The following is a 17369-nucleotide window of genomic DNA, read 5'->3' on the forward strand; positions in this document are numbered from 1 at the left end:
CTAAAACCACAACAACAAAAACGTCTCTTCTCACTGCAAAATTTTCAAACGCACTTCCGAACATAAACAACATCCTCACCAAATAGTATCCAATTCTAACAACCAACCAGAAACTTTAAAAAAAGTGTTCCCCGAACTGCCTGAGGTCGCCTACAGACGCAACGCCAATTTTAAAGATATGCTCGTTCATGCAAAACTCGCAACAAGAACTACACCAACATCTGGTCCCTGAGGGCGCTCCAGAGGCTGTACAGAGCCAGCCACGAACGTAAAAAGCAGAGCATCCGATTACATTCACAAGGTAACATCGAACTTCAAGTGTACCTGAAACAACCTGATCCACTGCATTGAATGTACCAACTGTAAAAAACAATACATAGGCGAAACTGGACAACCAATTCATGTAAGACTGAACGGCCACCGCGCAGACACAAAGCACAATTTACCAAAAGCAATAGACAGCCACTTCAACCAACAAGAGCACAATTTGAATCAAGCCACATTTTACATTCTACAAAGAAAGTGAGCAACACCAACTAGGCCAAGAAGAAGTTCTCCTCAAGTATATGGTCCACCTTACCACGCTTCGTTGATTAACCCTCTCTGAAACCTTTCCGCCATCTTGGGGGATTCAGCAGAACTAGAACTAATTTGTAATATTCCGTGTCAGCGTGCTTCGAGTTGTTGATTAATGCGCCATCGCGCTGCCTCTTGCTACCATCCTGGTTATTTCACTTGGTGGAGCGACCGTCGCGGAAAGGCGTTGGTCCCGGATTGGATCCCTGAACCAGGACGAATTTTTCAACTAGAAGCTTTACTCTGAGCAATCCGTATGGATTTCTTTCTGGCTTCCTGCCACAAACGGGCGGTTGCTAATTATTCCTTTCATTGATGTGAAGACTAATATCTAAAGTTGCTGAGCAGCCATTTACCAGCGAAATACCTAGCATAACAACAATTTATATAATGCGTAGAGCGATTGCTATTTAACTACGTTTAAAACTAACCGTGTCACCTACTTCCGCCCAGTTTTCTATTACACTGCGAAATCTAGTATTGCGAAATCTGTTGTCACCTTCGTCTCTCCGCACTGGTGCCTTTTGCCGCATGTAAAGCGTGCTCTGCTGTTTACTGCTGTGCTGTGTAACAAAGCCAAAGCAATTTCTCACAAACAATACTTTTTTGCAACTTTTTCCAAAGTGTGCTTCGGTGATCAAAAATCAATATTGAGCGACAACTTAATTGCCGCGCTCAAATGTTGAAAAGACGCACTTTTGCTGTAACACACCAGAAATGCTTTTGAATGTAGGATAAAGTAAATAATTGTAAGAAAACGAAGTGAATTGATCTTTTGCTCCCGCTGGCATAGCACAATAAATCATTTCATATATCGGCGCGTGAACAAGAAAACCACGCTGAAGTGGCCAAGATGTTTCAATGACGCAGGACGTAGTGTTTGAAGTACGTAAAATATTGTGCGTAAATAATGTGGCCTCAATGCTGTTCTTTCGCCGATGTCTTTGTTATACAATTGTTGTGATTATTGTATTTGTTATTTCTTTCATTTTTGGGCCGAATACTACGCCATGGTGAATGAACACATGCTATAATTTAGTCAAAAGTAATTCGGAAGACAATGAGTAATCTTGAACTTGATATCTTGAAATGAGTAATCTTGAAGCAACTTGATATAATTCACTACATCACTAAATTTAAGGGCCAAAAAAGTAACTCATAACATTACTCTTTACCGCAAGAAAGTGATTTAATTACTGCAATGTCATAGAATAATTCCATTGCTGCCAAGTGAGATCATGAATAATCTACTGTTGTTCTCGCCCCGCGTTTGTTATCAGTTTTCTATAAACAGACGAAAAATTATATCACTATGCTTCAAAAATTGATTACGTGCTTCCACTTTCTCCAATTTCACCATTTTTATTACGTCATCTACGCTATCTCTTCATTTCATGCTCTCGTAAAACACGCCACACCACATAAATTCGCCACGCTTTCTTTCACAATTTGACCCAGAATCAAGAAACGCCGTTCATACCAATGGCACGCAAAGTCTCAATTACGAAAGGCTGCGTTAGAGAACAGAAAATAAAAAGCAAAGCACTCTAAAGAAATTCTTAAAGATATGGAACAAGAATGTAGCAAAAGAGAATGCGTGTTCGGTAGCCGATCTGGCCCGGCTTGGCCATCTTGAGGCTTCCATACCAACTCTCAGTGGCTGTTCCGCTGAATAGTGAAAAAAAGCCGGCCATGGCTAAGCAAAAAGACGCGGAGGACATAACGTGCGCAAGCTTTAGTGTAAGGAAGGAGCCTCTCGTATGCTCATTTCGCAGCGAGCGCCATTTCAGTGAATGAGCCGTGTCAGAGCCCGTTTTTCCGCCTACACGATTTCGCTCCTCAGTCTCCTCCATGCTGTAAGTAAATAGCGCAACACACTTCGCCACCCCTCCGTTGACTTCTAAGACAATGTTTCCGGTATTAAAAAGCAAACAGTGAGTCTCCCCGATGCTTTCAAGTGAGATCCCACGCTGTGCCTTCAGCAGTGCTGAACGCAACGCACAACTGCCGACTATAACAGACGATTTGTTCGTGGCGACGCTGAACGGCTTTTTTTTTTTCGCTCCTCCTGCACAGTTTGCATTCACGTTCAACGTTCCGTGTTTAGGACAGTGGAACCGTCAAACCGAGCTCCAGTCCAGTATTACTTTCTTTTTTCTTTGCCCGGAGTGCCACCACATGCAATTAACCTGTAGCCTAAGCTTGTTTCCTAATGAACGGTACGATATGCGAAGTTCCACGCGTTATTTGCGAACATATCCTGAGACGTACTAAATCTCATGAAGTGTTGGATATATTTTCTAAGACGTGGCAAATCTGGTTTATCTATGGGGCTCTTCGTTAGAATCTCGGGTGTGCCCGTGGTAAGCGGTAAATGCAGCTTATGAGTCTTCTTGACGTTTTAGGGGAACATCTTTCGGAGACAGCAGGAGTTATTTAACGTGTGCGATTTGACGGAATGTTAAGCAGCCTATTTTCTCATAGGTAATGTGGGAACAACTTCGCTGCCTGCAAACACAACCCAGCCTTATTCTTAAATAATCGAAGCAGAAAAGACATTGTGATAAGAGGGACTCCAGTAATACGCAATCAATCAAACTGCTCCGTTTAGCGCAAGCTGTCCTAGTTAGCGTAACAAGGTTCCTGCGTACAGTCTATGCCATAGAGTGCTGCTTTGAGCCGATAATGCGACGCCTTTTAGTTCACAATAAATACAAAAGTGAGGCAAGTAAGCTGTACTGTTCGTGGATGGCTGCCTGTTTTTAATGTTGTCGACTTGTTCCCCACTACCCGAACAGCTTGGGCTGCAAGATCCGCTTGGTACTAAAACGTAGATTCAATCGGGTTGTGTGGAAATAAAACGGAATATAAAGCGTCTTTAGCTCAATGAAGAAGGATGCCATCCGAAGGACACAAGCGAATCACTGAATGCAAGCGTGGTCTGTTGAACAGGCTCACCAAGTTTAAAAAACTGCGTAAGAAACAAATTTTATGAATGCCTCTGTTTTTCGAGCCCATGGCAATAAAATTGTCAAGGCTAAGCCTTTATCTGCAACACTGTCTAGTCCGCTTTCCTCTGGAAACCACGATTGCGGAGAAAATCCTGTCTGATTCCTTTTCCGCATAACATCCAGAAACAGAACAACAAACAACCATTCCACGGACCAACCACTTTTTCGGGAACTTTTTTTCACACTCTGTCTCTTAAGCTTGCGGAAAGCCGTTTTGAATTCTCAGTGTTCCTGGACCCACGAGTAACTTAAAGGAGAGCCTTATATATCGTAATACTTGAAAAGAAAAGCTCTGCAATTTTAATACGGCTAGTTTGAGTGAAAGATACACTGGAAGGTGAGAAGTATCCAAGTCACAGCTGGGGGAATCGGGGCGATAGGAATTAATATTTTGCCCAAGAAATTGTTTCTCGAACGAATCTTTCCTTAATGCCATTGAAGTGGTTTTCACAGTCAAAGTCGTTATTCCAGACATGCTTTTCTTTGAACCGTATTGTCCACATTTCCTACACCCAACTCTCTCTGAATTCTATAGAAAGTGCATGTCCTAGGCCTGGCGTTTTTTCCAAAGCAGGTTTGAACGACGCGGGTCGTCCACAGATTTTTACTGAAAAATAGTTCGGATGCGTTGCACTACTGTTGTTCGCCTATGAATAGTGCGAATAGGGCATGCCATGTGAAGTTAAATAACAGGTTCATTATGATCATTTAGGACACTTAAATCATTCGGACACCCAACAAATTATGAACAGTTTCAACAAAGATTTTGTTGCGGGGCATCTAGCGAACCGTGTAAAAGAATTTATCCGCCTTCGCGTTTCAGGTCCTCTCTATCATATATAGCTTTCGGAACCCAATTCACGAAAAGGTCAAGATTATATGAACTTTCTCTAATTTTACCATAGAACTACTGACGTCATTGACCTGCTTCGACCATCCAAAGCCTCCGCCTCCCAGTGGGAAGCCGCACTTTCCAGCAGAGCTCTGGATGACCAGCGATGACTGATTGACCAGACCAGCCGTATCGCAGCAGCAAATGGTTCCCTAGGCAGAGGGCTCCACCCTCAGAAACTTCACAGCCTATTGAAAATATGTCCCTTATATGGAATGATGGATTCCACCATGCATCAATATGCTGGATTATGGTGCTGGATATGGTGGCGTATGTTGTATGCTGTAGGATGCTGACGCATGACAGATGCTAGATTAAAACGGAGTGCAAAATAGCTGTACAGCGTCAGAACCATTGTGCCTACCTGTCACACCTTAATTTGAGTATGGAAGGCGATGTAGAAATCGTTAGAACAAAAAAGGAGAAAAAAAAAGCCGCACGAAAAAAAAGTCAGTTTCGCCTCAAGGGCGCAGCAATGAATGCGATAGCAAGAAATTGGAATGCCACACGAAGAACGAGAAGAAGATCGATACTTGCTGCGCCTGTCACAGTTGTTACGTATTTGTGCTTGAGCAACGCACTGCAAGTGTCGACAATGGAGAATCAGATACTCTTAGATATTTCTTTTTTCTTTTATTCTGCGGCACGTGGAGTGACACCCGGCGTTTCTTGCCACACGGGGCGTCTGATGCAAGATGTGCCCGGTGTTCTTTGTTTTCTTCTTCTTCCACATCACACGTGGGTACAGAAAAGGGCCAGTTTGTCATGCGCGTCTCAAGGGCAGTTTTCAAATTGAAAGAAAATTAGGAGCGTTGTGTCTGCAAGTGTCGATAATGGAGGATGAAATGCTCTTAGATATTTCGTTTTCTTTTAAACTGCGGCGCGTGGAGTTAACCCCTGCGTTTCTTGACACACGGGGGCGTCTGATCCAAGGTGTGCCCGGTCTTCCGTGTTTTTTTCTTCCACATCAAGAGTGGGTACAGAAAAGGACCACTTCGTCGTGCGCGTCTCAAGGGCATGTTTCAAAATGAAAAAAAATTAGGAGCGTTGCGTCATCGAAAACAAGCTCAAGCTCCTCCGAGATTTGGTTACCACCAGCGGTATATGGCGTATATAAACAGCTCGCCGTTATGTCACCGGCGCGTGCATGGGGCATGGTTGAGTTGTCTATTGCAGCGGGTTGGGAGTGAGGGGTCGATGGGTCGAATATCCAGTCGGGTGCTCCGGAATTTTTTTCTTCTGCTTTATTTTTCTTTGCGCCTTTTTATACATATACATGTATATACATATCCGGGGCATGACGGCGACGGCAAAAATCAGCCGAGAGGGTTCATATAATTGCTATCGCAATAAAAGAAGCTTTTGCCCCTAGGATTCCAACATGCCATCTTCGGCCCACGAGCCGAGTACTTTACCACTACGTCACGCCGAAACACTTTCCAGGTTCCGGAAAATGACTGGTCAAAACAGGAACACACCGTTTCGCTTCAACTTCGCATGTCACATACCCAAGCCAGACGCAGTCTTCCTCTCCCTACTAAAACTTCCACATTTGTTAAACACAAACAAAATGCTGTCGGCAACGAATGGTAAGTCGATAATACAGCACTAGCTTTCTTTAACAGTTCACAACCTAACTCCAAAAAAATATCACCCTCGTGGCACCCTCGTCGTCCTTCGGTGCCACCTCGTCGCACCAGTCCCCCGCATCCTTTGCGCCTTCCGCGTGCACCGGGACGCATTCCAAGGTGCGCGCCTACGTCCTCGCAGGCATGAGATGCCCGTCGGCAACGTCCCCAGCACCGCTCACCGTCTGGATGTCGTTAGTGGCCGAGGTGCGCAAAAATCATGGTGACACGCCTCACCTCGTCGGGGCTCATGCGACCGAGATAAAATATGGCGCTGCAGGGCCAGGACCAGACGGTGTAGCTCCAATGGGTCTCTGAAGCTGAATAGGCCGACATGGAATAGGGCCTTCTGGAGCTCCCACAGCTCGTCATGGGCGACGTCTCCCGGGAGTGCGTCGTATTCGTTGGGCGCCAGGTAGGGTTCTGGGCCGACCGCCGCCCGGAAACCCTTAGAGACGAGACCGATGCACAAAGGAACACGCCATTACTTGTCCAAGCCCCGGCCGCGACTGCCTGTCAGCGGCCGCTGAGTGCGAGCTGCTAGCGTGCCATTATTTATCTTTCTCTTCTTCTACGGTCGGCGCTCTCGCAGCCGCCGAGCGCTCCCATAAGAGAGAGGGAGAGAGATTTTGTTTGTTTTTCTGCATAAGCTTATGCAAGGAAATTAGAAGGTAGTTAAATTTTTAAAGAAGGCATTGTAGGAATTCCAATGCAATGCGTACAGCGTCTCAATCACCGTGACCGCCATACTACTGACTCACAAAGACAAAACGACCCCAATAATTTGGTGAGTATTTGCTGTTTTTAACATTGTAACAGAGGGAAGTACGAATATGAGTGTCTGCGTGCTGCTATTAGCAGCTGGCTCGCCAGGTTCTTAAGCTGGGACAAAGTCCCACGCCGTAAGTGTAACCTTAGTTTCAGTGGCGGCCGCTCCAGGCGGAGCTCGCGCGAAATAGAGGTCTTCTACCTCTTGTTCTTCGAGCGCCTTGATATTGACACTAACGCAGGCAAAACCACATATAGCAGGGTCAACGCGCGCTTCAAGCCCGATTTCCTCGACCACACGTTCGGCCACAGTTGCAAGGTCTGCGACCGCTTGTGGGTCGACAACCTGACCACAATCGCTACTATAATAACGTGTGATGTTTTTATATGACAGTAGATGAATTGTTCGGAGCATTCACGGTTTACCCGATTATCTCTGAGCCAGCTCTCAATCATCATTCACTTCGTGGATATGGCGTGCTTGCTTTCTATTTCTTCATCTCAGAAATAATTTACTTTGCTATTTTACCACGTCGTATTTCCGTGCTCATTAGGAACCGCGGTCATTCGAGAGAAGATCAATCGAAGAAATGCAGATTAAATAACAGCGGCATTTTAAAAATTGAATAAATAACGCTGTATACTGCGTTGATGTTGTGCATATCACTAATTATTTTACATTGTAAGGAAACTGAATAAATTGAATAAATTGAACTTGATGTAAGAACGCTGTGTGCTGCTGTGTATGTTAACCTTCACCATTTTCGCTTGCCAAATGACAGGCAGTCATAACCGCGAAAATTGCGCCATGTGCACGAGAGAGATATAGGAGACATCATATCACTCTGTAATGTCCTCGGTATATTCAGCGCACTTATCTCAGGCAGCGGAAGTAAAACAAAGACACGACGAAAGGACAAGTACCGTATTGTGAAAGCAGCACCGATTCACAGTATTCAAACAATACAAAAGCGCGGTTTCCACAACTCCGCCTCTCTGTCCGTTTTCCAATAATGTACAGGCTGTTTGACACTTGGGGGAAAGATGGGAGCGTATTGCAAGGCGCTTCTAGTTTTCCCCTTAGTGCGAAACAGCCTGTACATCCACTTCCGTTAATTTCCAATTTTACATCTTTCTTCAAACGACTATAGGTGGAGTTTTTTTTTTTTACATCCAAGCATCTCTTAGGTTGCAGCATCGCATTAATTTTCTGTCTTAACAGCTTTTACGCCGAGTGTAGCTCGGCGCAAAATGCGTGACCGCGCCTGAAAACTATCATCACCATGAATGGTATGTGCCACAGAATTTCGGCACATTCCACTACTCCCCGCTATGGGCCTGTAATAACCCCGAGAACGAGTACATAGAGAGATAGCGAAAGAAAGAGAGAGAGAAACAATCTGAGAGGCTGAAACAAAGATGCAGAGAAAGAGAAAGAGAAAAATTATTGCTAAAAAAATTGTCCTGATGCGGGACTCAAACCTGCGTAACCTCGATCCGAAGGCAAGCATCCTAGCCACTCGGCTGTCCAGGTACACTAGCAGAGCATAGCATAGCCTTTTGTAGTATAGTGTAGCAGGGGGGTGGGAAAGGGAAGCGAGCGTCAGGAGGAGAGATGTGATGTTGAGGAGGATGGGAGAGAGTAAAGCGTAGCGCAGAAATAATAAGAAAGAGAGAAAAAGGGAGAAAGAAACACCGAAAAAAAGAAAGATTGGCAGAGAGAACATCAACGAAAAATAGAGAAAGAAGTAGAGAGCGAAAAGAAAGATAGAAAGAAAGTGGAAGCAAGCATCGCGTCGTCTAGGGACCATATACCGCACTACCTGGACTAGAAGCGCATGCGAAGTCACTAAGCCACGCCCACCGACGGAGACATCGCGCGCAACCCCGTTCTATAATGCATAGCCTTGCTGCATACTCCCGAAGAGGAAACCTCGCATGTTGAAGCTAGAGGTGTCAGTCGATGGGGAATACGAGCGGCGATGGGTCCGGGCTTCGCTGTGCCAAGCTTCGCGCGACTTAGTGCAAGCTGCCCGCAATTTTTTATGGGTAGTTCTTCCACTTTTGTTGGAACGACATTCGCTTCAAATATGGCCCCAAACCTTGTCTGCGCAAATGAACTTTTATTGGGTATAGATGCGGCTCACCGCTCTGCCGCTGCTTCATGCTTTTGTTTAGATTCCTGGCGGGGTTCCTACCATCGCTGACAGCAACGGCAAAGTTGAAAGCATTTTTCTACTTTTTGCACTCAGTTTCTTCTAACCCGGCCGCATCAGCGTTCATCTCTCTCCTGTGAACGCCCTGACATTCTCGCTGACGCTCAAGCTTTATTGATGAACGACCCGGACGATGCACCCTGATAGCCATACACAGCCTAGAGAGAGTACTGCGCTCTACGCAACGGGCGTGGCTCGCAGCGTCTTACTGCTCCCAAGACGCGTTGAATAACAATAATGCCACACTCCGAAGGCCCAAGACACGAGTGAATAGGAGTTTTCACACTCTTGGCTCAGAACATTGCGCTTTGTCATCTCCTGTGGCTCTCTTGGGTTTGCTGTGCAGGGGACGGTAAATCTTACGGGAATTACCGTCCCTATTGTTAGCAGTGCCCCATAAGTGTGTTTTTTATTCCTGCTTGGAAACTCTGTCCCGAGCTTTCCTCCTTGAGAAAGGACTCCTGACAATGTCACAAGTGAACACTACGATTAATTCAAGGTTGGATAGAGACAGTGTTTCGCCAGTTATGGTGAAGTATTAGCTTAGGAGGTGCACTCACACCGGGTAAGCAGCATTGAAACCTTCCGTTACTGCCAAAGTATGCAACAAACCACCCTTTATTCTTGCTGAAATTCGTTATCATGTTTAAGTCCAACAACTCGTCCGCAGTGCTGTTTTTTTTTATAACGGCAGCTCAGTGGAGATGAGAGTGATGCCTTCGCGATCAGCAAAGATCGCGTAACTACTTCCGCGCGATCAACTTCTGTAAACAACGTTAGGGCGAGGGTGACAATATGAACCGGAGTGCGTAACTCTAGGCATCAATACGAAAGAGTTTAAATTAGTTCACAGGTGCCCTTGTGACATGGGTATCACCGCTGTCACAAGGACATGATGAAAATAACGATGGTTATCATCATTGTGATGCCGCTATTTGCACGAACCTCAGGTGGTGGAGTCACCGCAACTGCGCAGGCACAACACTGCGTTACGTGCGGAAGGCGAACACTGTAAGATTTGAGAGCTGGCAGCTGGCAAGGCAAACAAACTTAAAGGAATGCAAAATTCAAGCGTAGTCACAAGTATTCTACGCGCGTTCACTGCTTTCTTTACTCGCTTATGAAACGGGGTTCAAAATGTCATTCATTCAGGAGGCAGTTAGGAATGGAAGGTGGAATGCTCTGGGGCAATTCGAAGTTCAAACTCGTGCAGCAGGGCTTGCCGAACGAAGATGGCACGCTGAAGCCATTGATTATAGAAAAAGTATTGGGTAGTAGAGCATGCGCAAGAAAACAATTATGTAATATTCCTCAAGAAATTATTCAACGCGCTTCTTGCTGTGACCGCAATATAAAAACTCATACACTCCTTTCTAGATGCGCGCATTTGCCTAACACGGCTCGAAGGCGAAAGCAATCTTCGTTTTATTCTTTTCTTTTTTTTCGGTCTACTGTATTGATTCTTCCACCGCCTGCGAAGTATTCTTCGCTTCACAATGTTTTGCAGTGCCTCCGGGATTGGCCCACCTTCGACTGAGCGACAATGTCGTCAATTGACGACGTCATATGGTGACGTCATGACGACACCATCTCTGATGACGTCATTTTCTGTAACATTCGTGTTCACGCCGGTTCCTCCACCAACAGTAAGTGTATGCATTTGGTGAGGCATCTAAGGCTTTCGCCTCAACGATGGCCGGAATCGTTTCCACAGCACAACATATATGCGTCTCGCCCCCATTATTTTAGAAACATGAAATACGCATAAACTTCATTTCCTAATAAGCAAAGTTACTGCTTTACTTGAAGAAGCGGTAAAGGTGACTGCACTATGGTGAACTATGTGTTTATTAAGTGCCAGTAAAACACGCGATGCTATTATCAGCACGTTTTCGAACAGCTGAGATCCTGGCTCTCAATGTCAACTCCGATAATGCTGTGGGCACCAGTAGTGTCTATAGTTAGGTCTATTTATATGCTGGCACTTTCATGCTTCTTACTAAAACACTCATTGCACCCCCTTGCACTCACCTTAGATGACTCGAAGGCGAAAGGCTTCTTTCCATCTCAATCGATGTAATAAGCCTATATGACAGGCCGGTTACGCTGGCTCTCTAGATGTATTATTTCGGCCCCGCCATCCTCTGAATACTTTGTGCACCTATCGTGAATTTGCACTGCCTCCAACATCGGAGGCGCCTCACCTGGTTTTGCAAAGCATCCGTTATCAACCCACTTTTGACCAAAGGACAATGCCATGTGATGACGGTGTAGGAGTATGCCGCAGGAGCGAAGGAACCAGACGGCTGAACCAGCATCGACGCCAGCAAGGAACATGAGCAGTGGCTTCACGTGGCTTCACGTGCCACTGCGAAGCTCCGTCTTTATTTTCTTCTCTTGAGGTCGCATGCCGCAACCATGAGACATACCATCAGAACGTCATAATCGCGTCATGATAGGGTCATAATCACGTCACAAGTTTTAGCGCTCTGGGATGCCGTGACAGCGTGCCACGATGACGTCAAAATGGAATGCCATTGCTCGGAACTAACGTCAACAAACTTGCCCATAACCGTGCGCGAGAAATCACGTGCCGCGGCGGTCCGGGTGGGTCCGGAGGTAGGTTCGTGGAGAGCTTGAGGGATCCACTTGGCACCTTCAACGAAGTTACGTCGCCCTATCAACTGTCAAGGCGGCGATACCCCCTCCCGCATTCCAAGCTTACCAGGCCGCAGTCGTCGGTTCTCCGGATGCTGCAGGCAGGTTCGTTCCCGTCTCGCAGCACGTTTAGTCACTTTGCTGAAGACATAAATCCAGGCTGCCCTAGCTGTGGGGCGGATAATTGCACACTCGTTTATATGCTCTGGCAGTGCCCGGCGTTACTTAGCGCAAAGTTCAGTACAGCAGAGGACTGGGAGAGGGCTTTTAAAAGCCACGAGCTCTCAGTCGAGCTGTCGGCAGTCCAGAAGGCCTGGGAACGGGTGGAGGGCCACGGTCTTCTAGCACCGGCGTGGGCGCAGCCAGCAACTGCGGCGGAACCCCCTTCGGGGGTTGTCTGATCGGGTCTCCAGGACTAAACAAAGTTCACTTCATCATCATCATTATCGCTCGGACGAGGTCACGTGGGTTTTCTGCGAGAATTTTCGAGACCTTACGAGGTCATGCGGTCTCGCAAAGTCATCTCGGAAGTCTAGAGGACGGGATTTTCAGCATAGGCAATCAATAAACGGCCTTATTAAACATTACCTAAGCCTTCAGTGCTATCCCCAACTGCTTAACTAAATTCCCTCTTCCGTCCTCTATATTTTCTCTCTAACGTAATAATGACAACGGCGAGTTACGTCAGGACACGTCACTCTGTTTCATTCTTTGAAAAAGGTTGTGCGGTGTGTAAGAGCTTTCTTCCTTCATTTCTCGGCCTATCTCGCTCTAGGTGCTTGAAAATTACACCATCTTACCGAGGGGAACCATGGGGTGATGCGGAGCATCGCGGATCGTTATTAACGGGTTTGAAAGCTCAGGATCCGCTGCTCGACGTTGACGCTTCTTAGCTTCTTCGCGCCGATGAAGTTCAGGTCCGTCGCTCGCTTCAAGCGTTTTCGTTCAGCGTCGAGTGCCCTTGGCTTCGCAGCTTTGCCTTGAGTAAACGTAATTGGGTTGATGCTGACGCATGATTGCGTCAGCCCACTCACTGACGGGACTGTTGCTTCCATCAGACTTCATCGGAAGCATCAACGGAGTCAAGCGGAATCAACCAAAGCAAGCGCTGCACTGAACGCGCGCAGCGCTCTACCCGCTTAGAGAAGGAGGGTAGCGCATGCGCCGCGAGAGCAGAAGCAGGAACGCAGGAGAAGCGCAAGCAGATGGTAGTAGATAAGTGGAGAGAGTAACGCGCAGCTGCTGGAAAGAGGGAAGGAGGAAAGTTGCGCATGCGTAGTGTGAGTGCGGACGCCAAGGCCAATGCCGCGGGACATACCCCCGAGCAAGATATGAGCCGCATCTAATAAGAGTAGTAGTCTTCTTCAAGTGTGTAACTGCCTGTTTCTGCCAGCTTAGGTCTTTCTGATTTAAATGTTCCGCTGCCTCCAGATTATTTTGCAGTATTTCATGTAACCTTCCATTAGGATTATTTAAACCAGCGAGCATCAGCGAATGTGGGGTTTCCTCCAATGATGGCTTAATGCTGATGACAGTAGACAGTGATGGCAGTACAAAGGTCTTCCGTTACTTAAAACAATAAATGACAACGTTTGAAATTATATCCCAACATGAAGGTTAGAGATGTAGATAAAAATTGTCCAAGTGAAAACGCTCATCATCAAAAAAGAACTCCTATACAAACGTTCAGAAAATGTACAGAGAGACAGAAAGAAAAGAGCTCACGGAAAGCCAAACAATGATGCGAGGCAGTGCGATGATGCTGACAGTAGCTTGCGTAAGTATTAGAGGCCGGGAAGTATTTAATTATTTCCCAACACCTTCATACTGGCTGTCTTCACCAAGGTAATGTGAAGTTATCTTCGATCCATCGTTTGCCGAAGGCAAAAAGAGAATGCCCCCTTCCCGCCTTACACATTGCATGTCAGTATAAAAACAGGCGTTTCCTTGACAGAAAAAAAGATAGAATGAAGGAAAGGAAGAAAGAAAAAAAAAGAAAAAAAAAGAAAGGAAATGCGCGACGTAAGAGGCCGCTGTGAGATTGAGCGCGTCCTTGAATGCATGCCGACAAGACAGCTCGCGGAGATCGCGTTAGGCGAACGCTAACCTTACGCGCGAGGCCTTGATGTAATAAATCACCTTGCCCTTTCCCTCAACCTTGGTCTGCTGGGAGCTCATCCTTTTTCTGTTTTTTCCTGCTTGTATTATGGTTGTCATCAGCAGCCTTTTGTTTCGTTCCATCCTAGTTCACCTGCATCGGGGAACAGCTATTTTTGTTATGCTTCACATTCTGTACCGTCGTACTAGCTGACATGCTCGGTACTTTTTCTTTCTCGCCCGTTGTTTCCAGGAGGGTTGGCCTAACGTGGCTTCCAAGAATTTGTCGCCTCATAGAAAACTGCTAGCTTTCTTCACTCCGTTTCAGCCGCAGGCTTTGGACTGTTTTTCGCCCCGCTAACCATCACCATTTTTTCGATCTGCCTACTTCGTACCGCTAGGTACAGCCTGGCATTTTTGCTGGCATCGTGTCCCGCTAAGACCAACGACAATCGGCGCTTCGCCCAGTAGACTTATCCCACCGCTTTGTTCGCATTCTTTCTTCAGATTCCCTCACCGGGGCTATTTCTTCCGCTCACTACCATGATGACCGTATTTCATTCTATTTATTTTCATTTTTTCTGTACAGATGGTTGGCCACGGTCAACCCAATCTATGACGCCCCACTTGTCTAATTCTTTTTTTTGTGCCTTGCTTTATTTCAATGGTTGCTACATTCTGTGCTCTTCATTTTTGTTTACTTCCTTCTGTCGCTCACCAAACGATCGTTGTGGGTTAGCCTCAGTGTGACATGGGAGGCGGTTATCTGGGGTGCGTCGTCGGATCCCGGTCGTGCGGAAACTTACGTCGCAACACTCGATCATCTGCGGCGTTAGAATTGTTGCTTCACTGTCTCACCACAGAGTCATTTTTGTTGGAGACACCCGCCATCTATCTATCTCTCTATTTCAATTATATATATATATATATATATATATATATATATATATATATATATATATATATATATATATATATATATATATATATATGTGAATTTCCATTTCATTCATAGATCCAAAGAAGTGATTAAAACTATTTGGACCGTTAGCGTGATTGGCTAGTGGTCGGTCGACATTCGAGTAGGTCAAACAGACACACGCAAAAAAAATAATATATATACATATCTATATATATATAGATATATATATATATATATAAGCGTAGATATGGTTCAATGGGCCAGATCTTCTCGGGTAATGGGTATAATACAACGGAGGCGTTGTGAACAGTGATATAAATATTTAATTCCCAACAGTTTCGGGAGGGGTCCTCCCTTCTTCGGGGGATGAGTTAAAACTGATGTCGAAGTTCGGTCTTGCTTCTTGCCGCGTCGCTCTCTCGCCTTCAAGGACATTTGAGAGAGTGGGGGAGATAGATTACGAGAAAAAGAAAAAAAAGGGAAAAAGAAAAAAAGAAAAAAAAAGGAGAGAGAAGAACACCGACGAAGTCAGAAAACGAGGCGAGGAAAAAAAAACGCTAACTGTGTATGGCATGAAGTCGTTGAAGGTGTTTCTCGATTCGCGTCGGGCGCAGGGCCACCCAAAATTGTTGTCGCGGAGGGCAGAATGAGGCACCTGAGGGAAGAGCGTCCCCTTAATGGGTCGGCATACCGCCTTTCATCTTCGCCCGCTCCCTGTGAATAGGCTCCAAGTGGTGGAGGAGCGTAAGCACTTTACATTGCACAAGTAGTGAAAAAACATGAACAAAAAATAAACAAAAAAAGGGGAGAAAAGAAAAGCAAGAAAGTAAACGACACTGCCCTCGTACGAGCCAGTCAAGAAACAGGCATGGTCCCAATTATGATTCCGTGTTGCCAAATTCATTTTGGCTTATCTCTCGGAGGCAGGAGAGTCTTCCAGGGTCCTCATTGATGCCGGCTGTTGGTGTTCTAAATTTAAAGATAAAATATGCCTCACGTTGTTCGCGCGCGCGCGTGTTTTGGAAACCGGACAGTAAAAGAGTTACGCTGATATTTTCAAAGCTGTGGTCTTTTTGGTTTTTTAGTAAGCATGTGCCAACTAGCCCAACAAAAAGTTCCATTAAGGTTTGGTAAGCGCAGATGTCTGGATAAGGGTAGCTTCGGCAGTGAAGTGGCGTGGTACCGGTGATTATTAAACCGCAGCCGAAATGGCGTGTCCGTTTGGCCGATGTATTCTTGCCCGCAGACGTTACAATGTAACATGTATATCACATTGCTGGAGTCACAATTTAGGTTTTGGGTGATGTTGAATTTGAAATCTGAGAAGCTCGCCTTTGATTCACACGTTGTGACCATGTGTGGGCATACCTTGCAACGAGCTTTTCCGCAGGGGCGGCACCCTGGCTCAATTTTGGCGGGGTTTGTTTTTGCTCTGACAAGAATGTCCTTCAGGCTTTTATCCCTGCGGTACACCACGCGAGGTGGCTCCGCGAAGATCGAAGTCAGTCGTTTGCTTTGCCTAATTATGTTGAAGTGGCGGGAAAGTATGTTCTTAACTCGTGGCACCGATGAGGAGTAAGTTAGTACAAGATTTGTTTGGGAAATTGTTTTGGATACTGTTCTTGGCTCCTTAATTATGTCATTCCGGTTCGCGTTGCGAGCACGTAGTATGGCATCGTCAATAATGTCTTCGGCATAATTTTGTTGTGACAGGGAATTCTTTGGGCGTTCTGCGTGTTTGTCAAATTCCTGTATATCGGTGCATATTCTTCGATACCGGTAGGCCTGACAATATGGAATACCCGTCTTGCAATGTCTTGGATGGCTACTGTTGAAATATAGGTACATTTGCTGGTCTGTAGGCTTTCTGTAAAGGTTTGTTGAAAGGCGTTCATTTTTGACAGAAACAGTCACGTCCAAGAAGTTAATGCTAGTTTTAGAAATGCTATGCGTGAATTTAATTGATGGGTGGAGCTCGCTGAAATCCCATATGAACTGTTGAAGGCTCCCCTCATCGTGGTTCTATATAATGAATAGGTCGTCCAAGAATCTTCTGTAATACAAAGGTTTCAAGGCATGCCCCTCAATAAATGAGATTTCAAGAGATGCCATAAAGTTGCTCGCAAAATTCGGGGCCATTTTTGTGCCCATTGCAGTGCCACTGACCTGAAGAGTGCTTCGACATCAGTTTAACTCATCCCCCGAAGAAGGGAGGACCCCTCCCGAAACTGTTGGAAAATTAATATTTAGATCACTGTTGACAACGCCTCCGTTGTATTATATATATATGAGAAAGGACGACAAACGTGCGAAACAAGCCTTACTGACGTTTCGGCAGAAGGGCCTGCCGTCGTCAGAGTTCACTCTGACTCTATCTATCTATCTATCTATCTATCTATCTATCTATCTATCTATCTATCTATCTATCTATCTATCTATCTATCTATCTATCTATCTATCTGTCTATCTATCTATCTATCTATCTATCTATCTATCTATCTATCTATCTATCTATCTATCTATCTATCTATCTATCTATCTATCTATCTATCTGCCGCTGAGTGCTCTCGGGGTAATTTCGTTTATTCCAGATATACCAAC

This window comes from Rhipicephalus sanguineus, chromosome 2 (assembly GCF_013339695.2).
Source record: "Rhipicephalus sanguineus isolate Rsan-2018 chromosome 2, BIME_Rsan_1.4, whole genome shotgun sequence".
Classification (NCBI taxonomy): domain Eukaryota; kingdom Metazoa; phylum Arthropoda; class Arachnida; order Ixodida; family Ixodidae; genus Rhipicephalus; species Rhipicephalus sanguineus.